This window comes from Genypterus blacodes, unplaced genomic scaffold (assembly GCF_046128005.1).
Source record: "Genypterus blacodes isolate CSIRO-AG114 ecotype Tasmania unplaced genomic scaffold, CSIRO-AGI_Gbla_v1 ptg000028l_1, whole genome shotgun sequence".
Taxonomy (NCBI): domain Eukaryota; kingdom Metazoa; phylum Chordata; class Actinopteri; order Ophidiiformes; family Ophidiidae; genus Genypterus; species Genypterus blacodes.
The window spans coordinates 4458556-4480646 of NW_027466841.1; the positions used below are offsets into that span (position 1 = coordinate 4458556).

At 46.8% G+C, this 22091-nt stretch overlaps 21 non-coding genes and 5 pseudogenes across 21 annotated transcripts; all 26 read right to left on the reverse strand.

Annotated features, from left to right (window-relative positions):
* Positions 1-6293: 6293 nt before the first annotated feature.
* On the reverse strand, positions 6294-6412 carry LOC142993829 (5S ribosomal RNA; annotated as a pseudogene).
* Positions 6413-6875: 463 nt separating this feature from the next.
* Positions 6876-6994, reverse strand: LOC142993729 (5S ribosomal RNA). The gene has a single exon (XR_012961246.1). It is a non-coding gene; the product is annotated as a 5S ribosomal RNA (ribosomal RNA).
* Positions 6995-7239: 245 nt separating this feature from the next.
* Positions 7240-7358, reverse strand: LOC142993656 (5S ribosomal RNA). The gene has a single exon (XR_012961175.1). It is a non-coding gene; the product is annotated as a 5S ribosomal RNA (ribosomal RNA).
* A 245-nt stretch (positions 7359-7603) lies between these two features.
* On the reverse strand, positions 7604-7722 carry LOC142993768 (5S ribosomal RNA). Its single transcript, XR_012961284.1, has one exon. It is a non-coding gene; the product is annotated as a 5S ribosomal RNA (ribosomal RNA).
* Positions 7723-8832: 1110 nt separating this feature from the next.
* On the reverse strand, positions 8833-8951 carry LOC142993749 (5S ribosomal RNA). The gene has a single exon (XR_012961266.1). It is a non-coding gene; the product is annotated as a 5S ribosomal RNA (ribosomal RNA).
* An 810-nt stretch (positions 8952-9761) lies between these two features.
* LOC142993778 (5S ribosomal RNA) lies at positions 9762-9880 on the reverse strand (annotated as a pseudogene).
* A 245-nt stretch (positions 9881-10125) lies between these two features.
* Positions 10126-10244, reverse strand: LOC142993775 (5S ribosomal RNA). The gene has a single exon (XR_012961290.1). It is a non-coding gene; the product is annotated as a 5S ribosomal RNA (ribosomal RNA).
* A 245-nt stretch (positions 10245-10489) lies between these two features.
* On the reverse strand, positions 10490-10608 carry LOC142993708 (5S ribosomal RNA). Its single transcript, XR_012961225.1, has one exon. It is a non-coding gene; the product is annotated as a 5S ribosomal RNA (ribosomal RNA).
* Positions 10609-11071: 463 nt separating this feature from the next.
* Positions 11072-11190, reverse strand: LOC142993730 (5S ribosomal RNA). Its single transcript, XR_012961247.1, has one exon. It is a non-coding gene; the product is annotated as a 5S ribosomal RNA (ribosomal RNA).
* A 245-nt stretch (positions 11191-11435) lies between these two features.
* Positions 11436-11554, reverse strand: LOC142993754 (5S ribosomal RNA). The gene has a single exon (XR_012961271.1). It is a non-coding gene; the product is annotated as a 5S ribosomal RNA (ribosomal RNA).
* A 463-nt stretch (positions 11555-12017) lies between these two features.
* LOC142993863 (5S ribosomal RNA) lies at positions 12018-12136 on the reverse strand. The gene has a single exon (XR_012961323.1). It is a non-coding gene; the product is annotated as a 5S ribosomal RNA (ribosomal RNA).
* A 245-nt stretch (positions 12137-12381) lies between these two features.
* LOC142993790 (5S ribosomal RNA) lies at positions 12382-12500 on the reverse strand (annotated as a pseudogene).
* A 463-nt stretch (positions 12501-12963) lies between these two features.
* LOC142993758 (5S ribosomal RNA) lies at positions 12964-13082 on the reverse strand. Its single transcript, XR_012961274.1, has one exon. It is a non-coding gene; the product is annotated as a 5S ribosomal RNA (ribosomal RNA).
* A 463-nt stretch (positions 13083-13545) lies between these two features.
* On the reverse strand, positions 13546-13664 carry LOC142993769 (5S ribosomal RNA). The gene has a single exon (XR_012961285.1). It is a non-coding gene; the product is annotated as a 5S ribosomal RNA (ribosomal RNA).
* Positions 13665-13909: 245 nt separating this feature from the next.
* LOC142993850 (5S ribosomal RNA) lies at positions 13910-14028 on the reverse strand. The gene has a single exon (XR_012961310.1). It is a non-coding gene; the product is annotated as a 5S ribosomal RNA (ribosomal RNA).
* Positions 14029-14500: 472 nt separating this feature from the next.
* LOC142993640 (5S ribosomal RNA) lies at positions 14501-14619 on the reverse strand. Its single transcript, XR_012961160.1, has one exon. It is a non-coding gene; the product is annotated as a 5S ribosomal RNA (ribosomal RNA).
* Positions 14620-14864: 245 nt separating this feature from the next.
* On the reverse strand, positions 14865-14983 carry LOC142993637 (5S ribosomal RNA). The gene has a single exon (XR_012961157.1). It is a non-coding gene; the product is annotated as a 5S ribosomal RNA (ribosomal RNA).
* Positions 14984-15228: 245 nt separating this feature from the next.
* Positions 15229-15337, reverse strand: LOC142993837 (5S ribosomal RNA; annotated as a pseudogene).
* A 445-nt stretch (positions 15338-15782) lies between these two features.
* On the reverse strand, positions 15783-15901 carry LOC142993703 (5S ribosomal RNA). Its single transcript, XR_012961220.1, has one exon. It is a non-coding gene; the product is annotated as a 5S ribosomal RNA (ribosomal RNA).
* Positions 15902-16146: 245 nt separating this feature from the next.
* On the reverse strand, positions 16147-16265 carry LOC142993706 (5S ribosomal RNA). Its single transcript, XR_012961223.1, has one exon. It is a non-coding gene; the product is annotated as a 5S ribosomal RNA (ribosomal RNA).
* A 457-nt stretch (positions 16266-16722) lies between these two features.
* LOC142993804 (5S ribosomal RNA) lies at positions 16723-16841 on the reverse strand. The gene has a single exon (XR_012961294.1). It is a non-coding gene; the product is annotated as a 5S ribosomal RNA (ribosomal RNA).
* A 3056-nt stretch (positions 16842-19897) lies between these two features.
* Positions 19898-20016, reverse strand: LOC142993757 (5S ribosomal RNA). The gene has a single exon (XR_012961273.1). It is a non-coding gene; the product is annotated as a 5S ribosomal RNA (ribosomal RNA).
* Positions 20017-20455: 439 nt separating this feature from the next.
* LOC142993722 (5S ribosomal RNA) lies at positions 20456-20574 on the reverse strand. The gene has a single exon (XR_012961239.1). It is a non-coding gene; the product is annotated as a 5S ribosomal RNA (ribosomal RNA).
* Positions 20575-21031: 457 nt separating this feature from the next.
* LOC142993795 (5S ribosomal RNA) lies at positions 21032-21150 on the reverse strand (annotated as a pseudogene).
* A 245-nt stretch (positions 21151-21395) lies between these two features.
* Positions 21396-21514, reverse strand: LOC142993718 (5S ribosomal RNA). Its single transcript, XR_012961235.1, has one exon. It is a non-coding gene; the product is annotated as a 5S ribosomal RNA (ribosomal RNA).
* A 454-nt stretch (positions 21515-21968) lies between these two features.
* On the reverse strand, positions 21969-22087 carry LOC142993834 (5S ribosomal RNA). Its single transcript, XR_012961297.1, has one exon. It is a non-coding gene; the product is annotated as a 5S ribosomal RNA (ribosomal RNA).
* Positions 22088-22091: the final 4 nt, after the last annotated feature.

The following is a 22091-nucleotide window of genomic DNA, read 5'->3' on the forward strand; positions in this document are numbered from 1 at the left end:
GCCTTCATCAGAAACACACATTTCTGGATAATGAAGTCTTACCTAATGAAACTGATAATCATCACATAGAACATAAAGAGGGACCACTAACATCTCTGACGCTCACTTTCATCATCATCATCATCATCATCATCATCATCATCGTCACACAGTGGCTCGTGTACTTCACTTCTCATGTGCATTCAATCATCTCATATTATGCCCATGTGCCATACTCATTTTCAGAATGTATGCTTTCATATAAGATAAGATAAGATACAACTTTATTCTCCCGAGGGACATTGGGTGTTGACAGAGGGAGTGAAACATGAGGGAGGAGGACCAGGTGAGGCCTGCTGCTCAGAGGGCCAAAATGCTTACGGCACCGGGTATTCCTAGGCGGTCTCTCATCCAAGTACGAACCTGGCCCGACGCTGCTTAGCTTCCGAGATCAGACGAGATCAGGCGTGTTTTTTTTTTTTTCTTTTATTATCAAAAAAATAAATATTTTTCCAAATACATTTTACACAAGTAAATACAAGTCATTTCAAATCAAATCAAATTATTTCCAACAATCCATAACACCATTCATCACATCTTTTTTTTTTTTCTTTTTTTTTCCTTCACCCATCACCCCTCACCCTTGACCTATTGACATTTGCACCCCACCCTGATTTCCACACACAAATAGACAGTTATCTTCCAGCACCTTTTGTTTGAAAGTCTTGTCCCCACCATCCCACAGCAGACTCACATTCCTTTTCATAAAGTTACAGAAAAATCTCCAGATGTTCACTTTTTTGTCCTCGAAATGTGAATAGTTTCTCCGAAGTCTGATGACATGTTTGGCATAACTCAGAATGTAATTGATAAGCCATTTGTTCACCCCTGCTTTCCTTTCCTTATACCCAAATAGAAAAAACCTCTCCCATTTTTCCTTTTCCGTGATTGTGACTCTACATTTTTGAAAGCATTGGTCCAGTTTCTCAAAAAACACTTTTAACTCCTTACATTCAAAAATAAAGTGCCTAAATGTCTCCACTTCCACCTCACATATATCACAAACCTTGCTGTTGAGTCTATTTATCTGGTTTAGCACCAAATTGACAAATATTCTATTGTGTCTGAGCCTGAAATTTGTATCAAAGCACTCTGATGAAATGAACTTCACATTTAGATCTGACCAAATGTGCTCCCTCTGAAGCCCATGGAACTGCCTTAGCCATACTTCCTCAGCTGCCGCTTTCTTCTTTTCCTTTCCCAAAAACACTCTATATAGTATCTTGGAGTTAACTGATCGTATGTCATGCTCTTTCCCTCCTTGGATGAGGGAGAAACTGACCAACTCCAGAGCCTTCTCTGCCCTCCTCCCCTTCACCAGCGCCACCCAGCTCCGAGGTAACCCCTCTAAAATTCTCTGGCATAGTCTTTTGATTTCTATTGGTCTCACTTTCCCTAATCTTCCCCTGACCTCCTGGATTACTTCCTCCTGCAGAAATCCACCACCTCTTTGGATAAAGTGCTTCACCTGATTTAAACCTAGTTCCTCCAAGTACCTCCCTGAAAATACCTTCCCCTGGCACCTTATTGCCGGATTTCTGAAAACTGGTTGGTGTAACACCTGCTCCGCAGTCTCACATCTAAACTTTAAATCCCCCAGTAAAATATTCCACGCTTCAAGTATTTCCCCTGTAAATGCATTAACCTGTGCTCTTTCCCTTTGCTCCGTTTCCCTACATAGATTAAACACTCCTCTATTATCCCACCCCTGTAGGCAAGAGTCGAGGCACTTCTGCCACGCGTAAATCTTTGCGTTTCCCATAAATTTCCCTAACAGTCGAATCCGTGCACTAAGCTTTTTACTTTTCAGGTCCACCAATTTCAAACCGCCCTCCTTCTGCCCATTGATGAGCACCTTCCTGGCTATCAAATGCTGTTTTTTATTCCAGATGAAAGCACTCATCATGTCATTCAGCTTTCCTATTACCCTGTCCGGCATTTCACAGACTCTTAGCGCATACTGACACTTGGACAGGAGGAGGGCGTTAGTTACTATCACTTTACCCCTTAGATTCAATTTCCTCCCGGACCAGAAATCCAATCGCATTTTGATTTTTCCCTCTATTTCACCCCACGTTTGTTTTGTTGCTGCATCTCGATTCTTACCTATGTATACACCCAAAACCTTCACCATTTCATTTCTCTTTACAAAATTCCATTTATTTACACAATCGAAACCATCACCAAAGCCCATTAGCTCGGTTTTTTCCCCATTGATTTTGGCCCCAGATGCCCTCTCATAGCACTCTACATGCTGCAGCACCCTGTCTACACTCCTCTCATCCCTAACCGTAATACTTATGTCATCTGCGTACTGGTAGATTTTCGTGTCCGTTTTATCTTCCATTTCAATCCCCAAAATCCCTGGGTCCCTCCTAATGAGGGCAGACAAGGGTTCTGCCGCTATGGAGTATAACATAGCTGAAAGCGGGCATCCTTGCCTGATTGACCTCTCCAGAGCGAAGCTCTCAGTTAACCTCCCGTTTATTTTCACCCTACTGATGGCATTCCTATATATTAACCTAATCCATTTAGTGAAACCTTCCCCGAAACCCATCTTTCCCAGTGTTTTAAACAAAAAATCATGATCCACCCTATCAAACGCCTTCTCTAAATCAACCCCTATGTACAGCCCTCCCTTCTGATTCATTTTGTCAAAGATGTCCTGGAGCGATAAGATGATGTCACTAATGTCTCTCCCTACCACACCATAACACTGACAGGGATTCACCACTGTGCCTATCACCTCCTTCAATCTGTTTGCCAGGATTTTAGCCAGTATTTTATAATCTGTATTTAGCAGACTAATTGGCCTATAATTCCCCAAATCCCCTTTGTCACCCTTATTCTTATACACCACTCGGATTAGCCCCATGAAGAAGTCCCCAGATGCTTTCCCCTCCCGCTCCATGCATTGAAAGATTCTCAGGAGAATTGGCTTTATCACCTGTTTAAAGGTGATGTAAAATTCCCCCGATAACCCATCCAGCCCTGGACTTTTGTTCTTATTCAAACCATTTATTGCTCTTTCCAATTCTTCCTCTGTTATGTTTTTATCACAGTCTGCTCTGTCCTCTTCCCCTGATTTTTTTTCTATCCCTTCAAAAACACTGTGGTCTGTAGAGTTTACCTCCATCTTTGAAAAAAGTTTTTTAAAATGTTTATGAGCCACCTCCAGCATTTCCCCTGTCTTCTCCATTGTCTTACCCTCTTCATTTTTCAGGTTTTGCAGATGAGCTTTCTTTTGCTGACTTTTTTCAAGCCCTAAAAAGAAACTTGTATTCTTTTCCCCTTCTAAAATATCCTTCATCCTTGATCTGATAGCTGCCCCTCTGCTCCGTTTCTTCTCAAGCTCATCTAATTGTTTTCTCAGCATGAGATATTTTAGATTGTTGAAGTTTTCCTCTGCAATCGACCTTTCCAGCTCTTTATTAATCTGGTCTCTTAAACTATACTCAGTCCTTCTTTCCTTCTCCATTTTATTTTTACAATAGTTTATTGTCACTTTTTTGATGTGCAATTTCACCTCCTCCCACCACTCCCCCATATTTATACAACCCTCACCCTGCAGTTCTCTTTTTCTTTCTTTCAGTAGATTTTCAACTTTCTCCCTATATTTTCCATCCAGCAAAACACTGTTATTTAAACACCATAACCCTCCACCTTTGTGCTCTTTCTCCCCCAGCTCCACCCATAACCTTGCATGATCGCTAAACCCTGTGAACTCATACCAGCATTTTGAAATCTTTTTTTCCAGCCCAGATGCTAATAGACATAAGTCAATCCTGGACTGTTTAAGTTTCCCCAGAACCGTCTGTCGTCTGGAAAAGCCCCTTTCTCCCATATTGCGCACCCTCCACAGATCTACCAGGTTGAAATAGTCAAAAAGCTCATTTAGCGATTTCCTACTTATATCACTTTTGTATGTATTGTTGCTTGATATATCCAACCTCGTAAGTGCACAGTTAAAATCCCCCACTACACAAATGTTCCCTCCCAAATGCGGTTTTAGTTGATCAAAGAAAATTCCACGCTTGTTGTCCTCATTCGGTGCATAAATATTCAAAAGTTTGTAAAGCACATTCCTGTAAATAAATTCAATACCGATCACCCTTCCCTCATCATCCTTCACTATTTCCTTAACATTTTGGATCTTATCTCCTTTCGCAAAAATAGCGACTCCGGCTCGTCCATTTACACCGTTGTTTGCCCACACTTTTCCAGCCCATGTATCCCTCAGATAGCTTCTCCACTCCCTTGTCCACCTAGTCTCTTGTACACAGAGGATGTCAAAAGTATCCACCCTTAAAACATCTCTCATCTTGTTAATACATCTTAAGCCGTTTGTGTTTTGCGATAGTATTTTTAACATTGTAAATACATAGAGATAAATCAGGCCCATCATCTTTATGCTACAGTTCACGTCTTACTTTTTCCTCTTTTTGATCCCCTTGTCTTCAGCATCCATTGCAGTCTTCTCTTCCCCAGCTCCTGGCTGTTTCCGAGGTCCATATCAGACTCCGAGTTCCCCGACTCTTGAGACCCCGTCAAGCATATCTCTGAGTCTGATTCTGGGGGCCGCTGAAGTTGAACAATTTTCACCTTCCTCTCCTTTCTCTCCGATGTATCCACACTCTGCCCCTCTGCTGCGTCTCCATGTCCCGGCACCTCAGCTGTCGATCCTCTCACCTCCATTCCTTGCTCTCCGTCCGACTCCAGTATGTCTCTTCCTTTCTCCGCTTCCCCCTCCGCACGATCCTTCTCGGTCTCCTCCCTCTCAGAGATATTCTCTCTCGATTCTTCCTGCTCCTCACGTTGCTTTCCTCCCGTCCCTGGAGCATGATCAACGTCCTCACAAACACATCTGCTGCTCTCCTTTTTGCAGCTCTGGCATTTGTTCCCTCTGCCCATGCACTCCCTTGCATAGTGCCCCTGCTCTCCACATTTTCTACAAAGGAAATCTGGACAGTCCCTCAGGATATGACCAGTCTGTATGCACTGTCTGCACACTTTCACCTGTTTGTCGTGCAAAACTCTGAAGAACTCTGCTCCAAAAGCCGTCTCAAACTTGGTCGAATATGGAAGTGATTGGACCGTCTCCGTGAATTTAACTTTCACGTATCTTGTTCCGTCAGCAATTCTAGTTCCCGGCCACATTCTCCTGATGATCGGGGATACTGCACTCACTCCCCAGCTGTTCAGCTTGCCCAGAATGACGCTGTCCGTGATATACGCCGGCAGCCCCAGAAACGAGACCACCAGCTCATCATTACATAACTCCTTGGACATGATCGCGGTCTGTCCAATTTTTATGCCGTCCAATAGTCTTTCTTTCCCCTTCGGGTGATTCATTGTGATCTCATATTTATTTCTGCCCGTGTACCGGCAGGCGATGATTTTCCCACAAGTGTCTTGTATTGCCTGGATCAGCTCCATTGCGGTCACTTTATCTTCTCCAATCAGCTCCAGCGCGAGCGTTAAATTTTGCTGAAACTCTTCAGCTTTATCCTTAATAATCCGTATCTCTTCCTCTCTGATGATTTCTCTCTCCTGCCCTCTTCCTCCTTCCGCATTTTCGGCTACGTCAGGAGCTGTCACCGCACGTGTGTCCTCCATTTCTCCCGTCATATTCTGACCGTCCACGGTCCTGTACGCCCGATCGTCTTTCACCATCGGCTCGTTTGCCTCGGCCGTCCGGTCCGGGCCCGGTGCAGCGACTCTGGCTCCCTTTCCTCTGGTTCTCACCATACTTGGAGCACAGTATAAACTATTTTCCATCAGGAAAACACAAACCAAACAAACAAATAACTTAAAGTGTCCCCCAGACAGTCAAAACTGCTGGGGGTGGCTCCAAAAACCGAGCTATCAAAGAAACGAAAAATCTGGGCTTAAAGAAACGCCACAGTTTAAACTCAAAATCAAAATTGCCGCACAGGATCAGTCAAAATACACGCACGCCTGGAGCTCACACACACCTCCTCTTACTTCCGTGTTCAGAGTGGTATGGCCGTAAACGAGGAGCGCAGCCACACAGAGGCTCTTTATAGGTGAGACAGACCCAGTTCAAGTCACCGTGTACACATGACTACACTCAAGTTCATGTATATCACAATTTACATGATGCCTTCATCAGAAGAACACTAACATTTCTGATAAGATAAGATACAACTTTATTCTCCCGAGGGAAATTGCGTGTTCACAGAGGGAGTGAAACGAGGAGGACCAGGTGAGGCCTGCGGCTCAGAGGGCCAAAATGCTTACTGCACCGGGTATTCCCAGGCTGTCTCCCTTCCAAGTACTAACCTGGCCCGACGCTGATTAGCTTCCGAGATCAGACGAGATCGGGCGTGTTCAGAGTGGTATGTCCGTAAATGAGGAGAGCAGCCACACAGAGGCTCTTTATAGGTGAGACAGACCCAGTTCAAGTCACCGTGTACACATGACTACACTCAAGTTCATGTATATCACAATTTACATGATGCCTTCATCAGAAACACACATTTCTGGATAATAAAGTCTTACCTAATGAAACTGATAATCATCACATAGAACATACAGAGGGACCACTTACATCTCTGACGCTCACTTTTATCCTCATCATCATCATCATCATCATCATCATCATCGTCACACAGTGGCTCCTGTACTTTACTCCCCATGTGCATTCAATCATCTCATATTATGCCCATGTGCAATACTCATTTTCTGAATGTATGCTTTCATATAAGATAAGATAAGATACAACTTTATTCTCCCGAGGGACATTGGTTGTTGACAAAGGGAGTGAAACATGAGGGAGGAGGACCAGGTGAGGCCTGCTGCTCAGAGGGCCAAAATGCTTACGGCAGCGGGTATTCCCAGGCGGTCTCCCATCCAAGTACTAACCTGGCCCGACGCTGCTTAGCTTCCGAGATCAGACGAGATCAGGCGTGTTCAGAGTGGTATGGCCGTAAACGAGGAGAGCAGCCACACAGAGGCTCTTTATAGGTGAGACAGACCCAGTTCGAGTCACCGTGTACGCATGACTACACTGAAGTTCATGTATATCACAATTTACATGATGCCTTCATCAGAAGAACACTAACATTTCAGATAAGATAAGATACAACTTTATTCTCCCGAGGGAAATTGCGTGTTGACAGAGGGAGTGAAACATGAGGGAGGAGGACCAGGTGAGGCCTGCTGCTCAGAGGGCCAAAATGCTTACGGCACCGGGTATTCCCAGGCGGTCTCCCATCCAAGTACTAACCTGGCCCGACGCTGATTAGCTTCCGAGATCAGACGAGACCGGGCGTGTTCAGAGTGGTATGGCCGTAAACGAGGAGAGCAGCCACACAGAGGCTCTTTATAGGTGAGACAGACCCAGTTCAAGTCACCGTGTACACATGACTACACTCAAGTTCATGTATATCACAATTTACATGATGCCTTCATCAGAAGAACACTAACATTTCTGATAAGATAAGATACAACTTTATTCTCCCGAGGGAAATTGCGTGTTCTCAGAGGGAGTGAAACATGAGGGAGGAGGACCAGGTGAGGCCTGCTGCTCAGAGGGCCAAAATGCTTACTGCACCAGGTATTCCCAGGCGGTCTCCCATCCAAGTGCTAACCTGGCCCGACGCTGCTTAGCTTCCGAGATCAGACGAGATCAGGCGTGTTCAGAGTGGTATGGCCGTAAACGAGGAGAGCAGCCACACAGAGGCTCTTTATAGGTGAGACAGACCCAGTTCAAGTCACCGTGTACACATGACTACACTCAAGTTCATGTATATCACAATTTACATGATGCCTTCATCAGAAACACACATTTCTGGATAATGAAGTCTTACCTAATGAAACTGATAATCATCACATAGAACATAAAGAGGGACCACTAACATCTCTGACGCTCACTTTCATCATCATCATCATCATCATCATCATCATCATCATCTTCGTCACACAGTGGCTCGTGTACTTCACTTCTCATGTGCATTCAACCTTCTCATATTATGACCATGTGCAATACTCATTTTCTGAATGTGTGCTTTCATAAAAGCAAAATGTTATTAAATAGTTTGCCAGAATCTTGGAGCAGCACAAGCCAAGAACAAACAAATAGAACAGATCGACTCCCAGGGTCAGATGCAAGTCAACAAGGCTCTTTCAGACCAGTCCATTATGAAATGAGCAAGTAATCAAATTACAAAATCCAATGTACAGTACAGCATTGCTACTGTCATAACTTATAAACATTAGCAAATCAACAGCAGCTCGTGACATTGCCATTACTATTTGTTTCCTATATTCTGTTATGTTAGGTTATTCAGAACCATCGGATTCATTAGTTGCGTTGTCTATTTATTTAAATATTCCACAATCACACAATCACAATCATTGTATATTACCATGTGTTTACACTGTTACGACCATATTGTCTTTGATTTCTTTCCCTTGTTCCTTTTTTTTTTTTTGAGAGTCAACAACCTTTATTTGTCCATATATCAATATAACATGCACGATCTCGTCTGACATAACATAGAACATAAAGAGGGACCACTAACATCTCTGATGCTCACTTTCATCATCATCATCATCATTGTCAAACAGTGGCTCGTGTACTTCACTTCTCATGTGCATTCAATCTTCTCATATTATGCCCATGTGCAATACTCATTTTCTGAATGTATGCTTTCATATAAAGTAAGATAAGATACAACTTTATTCTCCCGAGGGAAATTGCGTGTTGACAGAGGGAGTGCAACATGAGGGAGGAGGACCAGGTGAGGCCTGCTGCTCAGAGGGCCAAAATGCTTACGGCACCGGGTATTCCCAGGCGGTCTCCCATCCAAGTACTAACCTGGCCCGACGCTGCTTAGCTTCCGCGATCAGACGAGATCAGGCATGTTCAGAGTGGTATGGCCGTAAACGAGGAGAGCAGCCACACAGAGGCTCTTTATAGGTGAGACGGACCCAGTTCAAGTCACCGTGTACACATGACTACACTCAAGTTCATGTATATCACGATTTACATGATGCCTTCATCAGAAGAACACTAACATTTCAGAAAAGATAAGATACAACTTTATTCTCCCGAGGGAAATTGCGTGTTGACAGAGGGAGTGAAACATGAGGGAGGAGGACCAGGTGAGGCCTGCTGCTCAGAGGGCCAAAATGCTTACGGCACCGGGTAATCCCAGGCGGTCTCCCATCCAAGTACTAACCTGGCCCGACGCTGCTTAGCATCCGAGATTGTGCGTGTTCAGAGTGGTACGGCCTTAAACGAGGAGAGCAGCCACACAGAGGCTCTTTATAGGTGAGACAGACCCAGTTCAAGTCACCGTGTACACATGACTACACTCAAGTTCATGTATATCACAATTTACATGATGCCTTCATCAGAAACACACATTTCTGGATAATGAAGTCTTACCTAATGTAACTGATAATCATCACATAGAACATAAAGAGGGACCACTAACATCTCTGACCCTCACTTTCATCATCATCATCATCATCATCATCATCATCATCACACAGTGGCTCGTGTACTTCACTTCTCATGTGCATTCAATCTTCTCATATTATGCCCATGTGCAATACTCGATTCTGAATGTATGCTTTCATATAAGATAAGATAAGATACAACTTTATTCTCCCGAGGGAACTTGCGTGTTCACAGAGTGAGTGAAACATGAGGGAGGAGGACCAGGTGAGGCCTGCTGCTCAGAGGGCCAAAATGCTTACGGCACCTGATATTCCTAGGCGGTCTCTCATCCAAGTACGAACCTGGCCCGACGCTGCTTAGCTTCCGAGATCAGACGAGATCAGGCGTGTTCAGAGTGGTATGGCCGTAAACAAGGAGAGCAGCCACACAGAGGCTCTTTATAGGTGAGACAGACCCAGTTCAAGTCACCGTGTACGCATGACTACACTCAAGTTCATGTATATCACAATTTACATGATGCCTTCATCAGAAGAACACTAACATTTCAGATAAGATAAGATACAACTTTATTCTCCCGAGGGAAATTGCGTGTTGACAGAGGGAGTGAAACATGAGGGAGGAGGACCAAGTGAGGCCTGCTGCTCAGAGGGCCAAAATGCTTACTGCACCGGGTATTCCCAGGCGGTCTCCCATCCAAGTACTAACCTGGCCAGACGCTGATTAGCTTCCGAGATCAGACGAGATCGGGCGTGTTCAGAGTGGTATGGCCGTAAACGAGGAGAGCAGCCACACAGAGGCTCTTTATAGGTGAGACAGACCCAGTTCAAGTCACCGTGTACACATGACTACACTCAAGTTCATGTATATCACAATTTACATGATGCCTTCATCAGAAGAACACTAACATTTCTGATAAGATAAGATACAACTTTATTCTCCCGAGGGAAATTGCGTGTTCACAGAGGGAGTGAAACATGAGGGAGGAGGACCAGGTGAGGCCTGCTGCTCAGGGGGCCAAAATGCTTACTGCACCGGGTATTCCCAGGCGGTCTCCCATCCAAGTACTAAACTGGCCCGACGCTGCTTAGCTTCCGAGATCAGACGAGATCGGGCGTGTTCAGAGTGGTATGGCCGTAAACGAGGAGAGCAGCCACACAGAGGCTCTTTATAGGTGAGACAGACCCAGTTCAAGTCACCGTGTACACATGACTACACTCAAGTTCATGTATATCACAATTTACATGATGCCTTCATCAGAAACACACATTTCTGGATAATGAAGTCTTACCTAATGAAACTGATAATCATCACATAGAACATACAGAGGGACCACTTACATCTCTGAAGCTCACTTTCATCCTCATCATCATCATCATCATCATCATCATCATCGTCACACAGTGGCTCCTGTACTTCACTCCTCATGTGCATTCAATCATCTCATATTATGCCCATGTGCAATACTCATTTTCTGAATGTATGCTTTCATATAAGATAAGATAAGATACAACTTTATTCTCCCGAGGGACATTGGTTGTTGGCAAAGGGAGTGAAACATGAGGGAGGAGGACCAGGTGAGGCCTGCTGCTCAGAGGGCCAAAATGCTTACGGCAGCGGGTATTCCCAGGCGGTCTCCCATCCAAGTACTAACCTGGCCCGACGCTGCTTAGCTTCCGAGATCAGACGAGATCAGGCGTGTTCAGAGTGGTATGGCCGTAAACGAGGAGAGCAGCCACACAGAGGCTCTTTATAGGTGAGACAGACCCAGTTCAAGTCACCGTGTACGCATGACTACACTCAAGTTCATGTATATCACAATTTACATGATGCCTTCATCAGAAGAACACTAACATTTCAGATAAGATAAGATACAACTTTATTCTCCCGAGGGAAATTGCGTGTTGACAGAGGGAGTGAAACATGAGGGAGGAGGACCAGGTGAGGCCTGCTGCTCAGAGGGCCAAAATGCTTACGGCACCGGGTATTCCCAGGCGGTCTCCCATCCAAGTACTAACCTGGCCCGACGCTGATTAGCTTCAGAGATCAGACGAGACCGGGCGTGTTCAGAGTGGTATGGCCGTAAACGAGGAGAGCAGCCACACAGAGGCCCTTTATAGGTAAGACAGACCCAGTTCAAGTCACCGTGTACACATGACTACACTCAAGTTCATGTATATCACAATTTACATGATGCCTTCATCAGAAACACACATTTCTGGATAATAAAGTCTTACCTAATGAAACTGATAATCATCACATAGAACATACAGAGGGACCACTTACATCTCTGACGCTCACTTTTATCCTCATCATCATCATCATCATCATCATCATCATCGTCACACAGTGGCTCCTGTACTTCACTCCCCATGTGCATTCAATCATCTCATATTATGCCCATGTGCAATACTCATTTTCTGAATGTATGCTTTCATATAAGATAAGATAAGATACCACTTTATTCTCCCGAGGGACATTGGTTGTTGACAGAGGGAGTGAAACATGAGGGAGGAGGACCAGGTGAGGCCTGCTGCTCAGAGGGCCAAAATGCTTACGGCACCGGGTATTCCCAGGCGGTCTCCCACCCAAGTACTAACCTGGCCCGACGCTGCTTAGCTTCCGAGATCAGACGAGATCAGGCGTGTTCAGAGTGGTATGGCCGTAAACGAGGAGAGCAGCCACACAGAGGCTCTTTATAGGTGAGACAGACCCAGTTCAAGTCACCGTGTACGCATGACTACACTCAAGTTCATGTATATCACAATTTACATGATGCCTTCATCAGAAGAACACTAACATTTCAGATAAGATAAGATACAACTTTATTCTCCCGAGGGAAATTGCGTGTTGACAGAGGGAGTGAAACATGAGGGAGGAGGACCAGGTGAGGCCTGCTGCTCAGAGGGCCAAAATGCTTACTGCACCGGGTATTCCCAGGCGGTCTCCCATCCAAGTACTAACCTGGCCAGACGCTGATTAGCTTCCGAGATCAGACGAGATCAGGCGTGTTCAGAGTGGTATGGCCGTAAACGAGGAGAGCAGCCACACAGAGGCTCTTTATAGGTGAGACAGACCCAGTTCAAGTCACCGTGTACACATGACTACACTCAAGTTCATGTATATCACAATTTACATGATGCCTTCATCAGAAACACACATTTCTGGATAATGAAGTCTTACCTAATGAAACTGATAATCATCACATAGAACATACAGAGGGACCACTTACATCTCTGACGCTCACTTTCATCCTCATCATCATCATCATCATCATCATCATCATCGTCACACAGTGGCTCCTGTACTTCACTCCTCATGTGCATTCAACCATCTCATATTATGCCCATGTGCAATACTCATTTTCTGAATGTATGCTTTCATATAAGATAAGATAAGATACAACTTTATTCTCCCGAGGGACATTGGTTGTTGACAAAGGGAGTGAAACATGAGGGAGGAGGACCAGGTGAGGCCTGCTGCTCAGAGGGCCAAAATGCTTACGGCACCGGGTATTCCCAGGCGGTCTCCCATCCAAGTACTAACCTGGCCCGACGCTGCTTAGCTTCCGAGATCAGACGAGATCAGGCGTGTTCAGAGTGGTATGGCCGTAAACGAGGAGAGCAGCCACACAGAGGCTCTTTATAGGTGAGACAGACCCAGTTCAAGTCACCGTGTACGCATGACTACACTCAAGTTCATGTATATCACAATTTACATGATGCCTTCATCAGAAACACACATTTCTGGATAATAAAGTCTTACCTAATGAAACTGATAATCATCACATAGAACATACAGAGGGACCACTTACATCTCTGACGCTCACTTTTATCCTCATCATCATCATCATCATCATCATCATCATCGTCACACAGTGGCTCCTGTACTTCACTCCCCATGTGCATTCACTCATCTCATATTATGCCCATGTGCAATACTCATTTTCTGAATGTATGCTTTCATATAAGATAAGATAAGATACCACTTTATTCTCCCAAGGGACATTGGTTGTTGACAGAGGGAGTGAAACATGAGGGAGGAGGACCAGGTGAGGCCTGCTGCTCAGAGGGCCAAAATGCTTACGGCACCGGGTATTCCCAGGCGGTCTCCCATCCAAGTACTAACCTGGCCCGACGCTGCTTAGCTTCCGAGATCAGACGAGATCAGGCGTGTTCAGAGTGGTATGGCCGTAAACGAGGAGAGCAGCCACACAGAGGCTCTTTATAGGTGAGACAGACCCAGTTCAAGTCACCGTGTACACATGACTACACTCAAGTTCATGTATATCACGATTTACATGATGCCTTCATCAGAAGAACACTAACATTTCAGAAAAGATAAGATACAACTTTATTCTCCCGAGGGAAATTGCGTGTTGACAGAGGGAGTGAAACATGAGGGAGGAGGACCAGGTGAGGCCTGCTGCTCAGAGGGCCAAAATGCTTACGGCACCGGGTATTCCCAGGCGGTCTCCCATCCAAGTACTAACCTGGCCCGACGCTGATTAGCTTCCGAGATCAGACGAGATCGGGCGTGTTCAGAGTGGTATGGCCGTAAACGAGGAGAGCAGCCACACAGAGGCTCTTTATAGGTGAGACAGACCCAGTTCAAGTCACCGTGTACACATGACTACACTCAAGTTCATGTATATCACAATTTACATGATGCCTTCATCAGAAACACACATTTCTGGATAATGAAGTCTTACCTAATGAAACTGATAATCATCACATAGAACATAAAGAGGGACCACTAACATCTCTGACGCTCACTTTCATCATCATCATCATCATCATCATCATCATCATCATCATCATCATCGTCACACAGTGGCTCGTGTACTTCACTCCTCATGTGCATTCAATCATCTCATATTATGCCCATGTGCAATACTCATTTTCAGAATGTATGCTTTCATATAAGATAAGATAAGATACAACTTTATTCTCCCGAGGGACATTGGGTGTTGACAGATGGAGTGAAACATGAGGGAGGAGGACCAGGTGAGGTCTGCTGCTCAGAGGGCCAAAATGCTTACGGCACAGGGTATTCCCAGGCGGTCTCCCATCCAAGTACTAACCTGGCCCGACGCTGCTTAGCTTCCGAGATCAGACGAGATCGGGCGTGTTCAGAGTGGTATGGCCGTAAACGAGGAGAGCAGCCACACAGAGGCTCTTTATAGGTGAGACAGACCCAGTTCAAGTCACCGTGTACACATGACTACACTCAAGTTCATGTATATCACAATTTACATGATGCCTTCATCAGAAGAACACTAACATTTCAGATAAGATAAGATACAACTTTATTCTCCCGAGGGAAATTGCGTGTTCACAGAGGGAGTGAAACATGAGGGAGGAGGACCAGGTGAGGCCTGCTGCTCAGAGGGCCACAATGCTTACTGCACCGGGTATTCCCAGGCGGTCTCCCATCCAAGTACTAACCTGGCCCGACGCTGCTTAGCTTCCGAGATCAGACGAGATCGGGCGTGTTCAGAGTGGTATGGCCGTAAACGAGGAGAGCAGCCACACAGAGGCTCTTTATAGGTGAGACATACCCAGTTCAAGTCACCGTGTACACATGACTACACTCAAGTTCATGTATATCACAATTTACATGATGCCTTCATCAGAAGAACACTAACATTTCAGATAAGATAAGATACAACTTTATTCTCCAGATGGAAATTGCGTGTTGACAGAGGGAGTGAAACATGAGGGAGGAGGACCAGGTGAGGCCTGCTGCTCAGAGGGCCAAAATGCTTACTGCACCGGGTATTCCCAGGCGGTCTCCCATTCAAGTAGTAACCTGGCCCGACGCTGCTTAGCTTCCGAGATCAGACGTGTTCAGAGTGGTATGGCCGTAAACGAGGAGAGCAGCCACACAGAGGCTCTTTATAGGTGAGACAGACCCAGTTCAAGTCACCGTGTACGCATGACTACACTCAAGTTCATGTATATCACAATTTACATGATGACTTCATCAGAAACACACATTTCTGGATAATGAAGTCTTACCTAATGAAACTGATAATCATCACATAGAACATACAGAGGGACCACTTACATGTCTGACGCTCACTTTCATCATCATCATCATCATCGTCACACAGTGGCTCGTGTACTTCACTTCTCATGTGCATTCAATCTTCTCATATTATGCCCATGTGCAATACTCATTTTCTGAATGTATGCTTTCATATAAGATAAGATAAGATACAACTTTATTCTCCCGAGGGAAATTGGGTGTTGACAGAGGAAGTGAAACATGAGGGAGGAGGACCAGGTGAGGCCTGCTGCTCAGAGGGCCAAAATGCTTACGGCACCGGGTATTCCTAGGCGGTCTCCCATCCAAGTATTAACCTGGCCCGACGCTGCTTAGCTTCTGAGATCAGACGAGATCAGGCGTGTTCAGAGTGGTATGGCCGTAAACGAGGAGAGCAGCCACACAGAGGCTCTTTATAGGTGAGACAGACCAAGTTCAAGTAACCGTGTACGCATGACTACACTCAAGTTCATGTATATCACAATTTACATGATGCCTTCATCAGAAGAACACTAACATTTCAGATAAGATAAGATACAACTTTATTCTCCCGAGGGAAATTGCGTGTTGACAGAGGGAGTGAAACATGAGGAAGGAAGACCAGGTGAGGCATGCTGCTCAGAGGGCCAAAATGCTTACGGCATCGGGTATTCCCAGGCGGTCTCCCATCCAAGTACTAACCTGGCCCGACGCTGCTTAGCTTCCGAGATCAGACGAGATCGGGCATGTTCAGAGTGGTATGGCCGTAAACGAGGAGAGCAGCCACACAGAGGCTCTTCATAGGTGAGACGGACCCAGTTCAAGTCACCGTGTACACATGACTACACTCAAGTTCATGTATATCACAATTTACATGATGCCTTCATCAGAAACACACATTTCTGGATAATGAAGTCTTACCTAATGAAACTGATAATCATCATATAGAACATAAAGAGGGACCACTAACATCTCTGACGCTCACTTTCATCATCATCATCATCGTCATCATCATCATCGTCACACAGTGGCTCGTGTACTTCACTTCTCATGTGCATTCAATCTTCTCATATTATGCCCATGTGCAATACTCATTTTCTGAATGTATGCTTTCATATAAGATAAGATAAGATACAACTTTATTCTCCCGAGGGAAATTGCGTGTTGACAGAGGGAGTGAAACATGAGGGAGGAGGACCAGGTGAGGCCTGCTGCTCAGAGGGCCAAAATGCTTACGGCACCGGGTATTCCCAGGCGGTCTCCCATCCAAGTACTAACCTGGCCCGCCGCTGCTTAGCTTCCGAGATCAGACGAGATCGGGCGTGTTCAGAGTGGTATGGCCGTAAACGAGGAGAGCAGCCACACAGAGCACCACGTTGTCCTTTCCGGCGACGTGTCGGATGTCCGTGGTGTATTCCGATATGAAGGAGAGCTGACGCTGCTGGCGGGCCGACCACGGCTCGGCCACCTTGGACATGCAGAACGTGAGCGGCTTATGATCCACGAATGCCGTAAACTCTCGACCTTCCAGCAGGAACCTGAAATGGCGGACTGCCAACCAGAGGCCGAGGAGCTCTCTGTCAAACGCACTGTACTTGCGCTCCCTGGGGGTCAACTGGCGGCTGAAAAAGGCGAGTGGCTGCCAGGCGCCGTCGACCCATTGCTCGTGCACCGCTCCCACAGCATAATCAGACGCGTCCGTGGTGATAGCGATGGGGGCCTTGTGCGACGGGTGGGCCAGCATGGTGGCTTGGCTCAGGGCGGCTTTGGTAGCATCGAACGCGGCATCCCTCTCAGCCGTCCAGTCGACGGCCTGACCGGGGGACTTACCCTAAAGAGCCTCGTATAGCGGGCGCATAGTGTGGGCGGCCCGGCGGATGAACCGGTGATAAAAGGTCACCATCCCCAGAAACTCCCGGAGTGCACGAGCTGTGTGCGGTCTTGGAAAGGCGGACACGGCCTCCACCTTTGCAGGGAGGGGGGCAGCCCCCTCTTTGCTCACCATATGTCCGAGGAATTGGATGGAGGGCAACCCGAACACGCACTTCGCAGGGTTGATAATCAAGCCGTGCTGGTCGAGCCTTTTGAAGAGATCCCGGAGGTGTACTTGGTGCTCTCCCTCCGAGGAGCTGGCAACGAGAATATCGTCTAGGTAAACGAAAATGAACGGCATGTCTCTTAGCGTCGAATCCATCAACCGCTGGAAAGACTGTGCAGCGTTCTTAAGTCCAAACGGCATCCGCAGGAACTCAAACAGTCCGAACGGCGTGACCACCGCCGTTTTGGGGATGTCTGCAGGGTGCACCGGGACTTGGTGGTAGCCCCGCACCAGATCCACTTTGGAGAAAACCAGTTTGCCAGCCAGATGTGCGGAGAAATCCTGGATGTGGGGGACCGGGTAGCGGTCCGGTGTGGTAGCGTCGTTAAGGCGGCGGTAGTCTCCGAACGGACGACAACCGCCATCTGGTTTAGGGACGATGTGGAGGGGTGAGGCCCATGGGCTGTCAGAGCAGTGGATAATGCCCAGGCACTCCATGTTGGCAAACTCTGACCTGGCGACTGCCAGCCTGACAGGATTGAGCCGCCGGGCCCTAGCGTAGACCGGGGGGCCCTTAGTGTCAATGTGGTGTTCAACCCCGTGCTTGATGGCAGTGGCGGAAAAGGTGGGCTTCGTCAGGCTAGGAAACTCACCAAGTAGGCGTTGATATCTGTCCCCCTCAGCAAGAGAGCTGGAGAGTCCGCCGTATGTTGCCTCACCGCGGACACAAGCAAGCGAGGAGAATGTCAATGCGTCTACCAAGCGGCTGTTCTTGACGTCCACTAGTAGTCCATGAGCGCACAGGAAATCCGCACCGAGGATGGGGAAGGAAATGTCGGCCGTAACAAAATCCCACGTAAACTGCCGGCCCTCGAGACACAGGTTCACAGTCTTTGTGCCATAGGTGTGGATAGGGGTGTCGTTAGCAGACGTCAATGGGGGGCCGTAGCCTCCGCTGGCGGTGTCACTCCTCGTGGCCGGCAAAACGCTCCTGTTAGCTCCGGTGTCGCAGAGGAAGTTACGCCTGGAGAGGGTGTCCTTAATGAATAGTAGTCTGCTTGTTGCACCCACGCTCACGGCTACAACTGAACGTGGGCCCTGTCGTTTCCCGCCGGTACATAGTTGCAAGGGGGCCGGCATCTCTTAGCTTTAGCGCCGAAACGCGCATGGAAGTAGCACATGCCTGAATTTGTGCGGCCGTCAGCAGTCACAGGGTCTCCTGTAGTTAGCATTCCTCTGCTGGGGGGCATGTAGCTGCGCGTCGGGGCTAGCACCTCAGGGGCGAAACGCTGGGTAGCCAGGAAAAAGCGATCAGCCTCCTCGGCGAAAGCTCGTGGCTCCGTGATAGTTGTATTAGTTAAGGCTGTTTGCACGTGTGGCGGCATGTGCCGAAGGAACAGTTCCATGAACAGGAAATTTGGCTCTTCTTTACCTAGCAGGTTCAGCATCATCTCCATGTGCTCTGAGGGCTTACTGTCTCTGAGGCCGTGAATAGCGAACAGGCGTCGGGCTCGTTCCGGCCGTGACAGCTCGAAGGTTTTGAGCAGGAGAGTCTTGAATGCTGCATATTTCTCCAGGGCAGGAAGACAAGTAATACACCCCACTGTCCGGGCCGCTGCAGAGCTCCCCAGTGCGGAGACGACGTGGAAATAGCGTGTGTCGTCATCCGTTATCCCGCGGAGGGCGAATTGAGCTTCCGTCTGTGCGAACCATGCCGCCGCGGACGTCTCCCAAAACTCCGGCAATTTGAGAAAAACGGCCATGTTCAGTCCAGTCTCGGATACTTCGTCGAGACTCGCGTCAGGGTCACCAGTGTAGTGCCGAAGGACGGGAGTCGGAGGCTGCGTATTGAGTTTTAACGTCCACTTTATAGACATGCGGATTCACTCGTCTCGTACAATCAATACAGCAGAACAACAACACCTACGGACCGGAAGTCCTCGCCCTTTTAACCACCGTGGGGAACACACCTACCCACACCATAGTCCGAGGGGGAATTATGTATAATCACCACAATATCACAATTTACATGATGCCTTCATCAGAAACACACATTTCTGGATAATGAAGTCTTACCTAATGAAACTGATAATCATCACATAGAACATACAGAGGAACCACTTACATCTCTGACGCTCACTTTCATCATCATCATCGTCAAACAGTGGCTCGTGTACTTCACTTCTCATGTGCATTCAATCTTCTCATATTATGCCCATGTGCAAAACTCATTTTCTGAATGTATGCTTTCATATAAGATAAGATAAGATACAACTTTATTCTCCCGAGGGAACTTGCGTGTTCACAGAGTGAGTGAAACATGAGGGAGGAGGACCAGGTGAGGCCTGCTGCTGACAGGGCCAAAATGCTTACAGCACCGGGTATTCCTAGGCGGTCTCTCATCCAAGTACTAACCTGGCCCGACGCTGCTTAGCTTCCGAGATCAGACGAGATCAGGCGTGTTCAGAGTGGTATGGCCGTAAACGAGGAGAGCAGCCACACAGAGGCTCTTTATAGGTGAGACAGACCCAGTTCAAGTCACCGTGTACGCATGACTACACTCAAGTTCATGTATATCACAATTTACATGATGCCTTCATCAGAAACACAAATTTCTGGATAATGAAGTCTTACCTAATGAAACTGATAATCATCACATAGAACATACAGAGGGACCACTTACATCTCTGACGCTCACTTTCATCATCATCATCGTCACACAGTGGCTCGTGTACTTCACTTCTCATGTGCATTCAATCTTCTCATATTATGACCATGTGCAATACTCATTTTCTGAATGTATGCTTTCATATATGATAAGATAAGATACAACTTTATTCTCCCGAGGGAAATTGCGTGTTGACAGAGGGAGTGAAACATGAGGGAGGAAGACCAGGTGAGGCCTGCTGCTCAGAGGGCCAAAATGCTTACGGCACCGGGTATTCCCAGGCGGTCTCCCATCCAAGTACTAACCTGGCCTGACGCTGCTTAGCTTCTGAGATCAGACGAGATCGGGCGTGTTCAGAGTGGTATGGCCGTAAACGAGGAGAGCAGCCACACAGAGGCTCTTCATAGGTGAGACAGACCCAGTTCAAGTCACCGTGTACACATGACTACACTCAAGTTCATGTATATCACAATTTACATGATGCCTTCATCAGAAACACACATTTCTGGATAATGAAGTCTTACCTAATGAAACTGATAATCATCATATAGAACATAAAGAGGGACCACTAACATCTCTGGCGCTCACTTTCATCATCATCATCATCGTCATCATCATCATCGTCACACAGTGGCTCGTGTACTTCACTTCTCATGTGCATTCAATCTTCTCATATTATGACCATGTGCAATACTCATTTTCTGAATGTATGCTTTCAAATAAGATAAGATAAGATACAACTTTATTCTCCCGAGGGAAATTGCGTGTTTACAGAGGGAGTGAAACATGAGGGAGGAGGACCAGGTGAGGCCTGCTGCTCAGAGGGCCAAAATGCTAACGGCACCGGGTATTCCCAGGCGGTCTCCCATCCAAGTACAAACATGGCCCAACGCTGCTTAGCTTCTGAGATCAGACGAGATCGGGCGTGTTCAGAGTGGTATGGCCGTAAAACAGGAGAGCAGCCACACAGAGGCTCTTTATAGGTGAGACAGACCAAGTTCAAGTGACCGTGTACACATGACTACACTCAAGTTCATGTATATCACAATTTACATGATGCCTTCATCAGAAGAACACTAACATTTCAGATAAGATAAGATACAACTTTATTCTCCCGAGGGAAATTGCGTGTTGACAGAGGAAGTGAAACATGAGGGAGGAGGACCAGGTGAGGCCTGCTGCTCAGAGGGCCAAAATGCTTACGGCACCGGGTATTCCCAGGCGGTCTCCCATCCAAGTACTAACCTGGCCCGACGCTGCTTAGCTTCCGAGATCAGACGAGATCGGGCGTGTTCAGAGTGGTATGGCCGTAAACGAGGAGAGCAGCCACACAAAGGCTCTTTATAGGTGAGACAGACCCAGTTCAAGTCACCGTGTACACATGACTACACTCAAGTTCATGTATATCACAATTTACATGATGCCTTCATCAGAAACACACATTTCTGGATAATGAAGTCTTGCCTAATGAAACTGATAATCATCACATAGAAGATAAAGAGGGACCACTAACATCTCTGACGCTCACTGTCATCATCATCATCATCATTATAATCATCATCGTCACACAGTGGCTCGTGTACTTCAATTCTCATGTGCATTCAATCATCTCATATTATGCCCATGTGCAATACTCATTTTCTGAATGTATGCTTTCATATAAGATAAGATAAGATACAACTTTATTCTCCCGAGGGACATTGGGTGTTGACAGAGGGAGTGAAACATGAGGGAGGAGGACCAGATGCCTGCTGCTCAGAGGGCCAAAATGCTTACGGCACCGGGTATTCCCAGGCGGTCTCCCATCCAAGTACTAACCTGGCCCGACGCTGCTTAGCTTCCGAGATCAGACGAGATCGGGCGTGTTCAGAGTGGTATGGCCGTAAACGAGG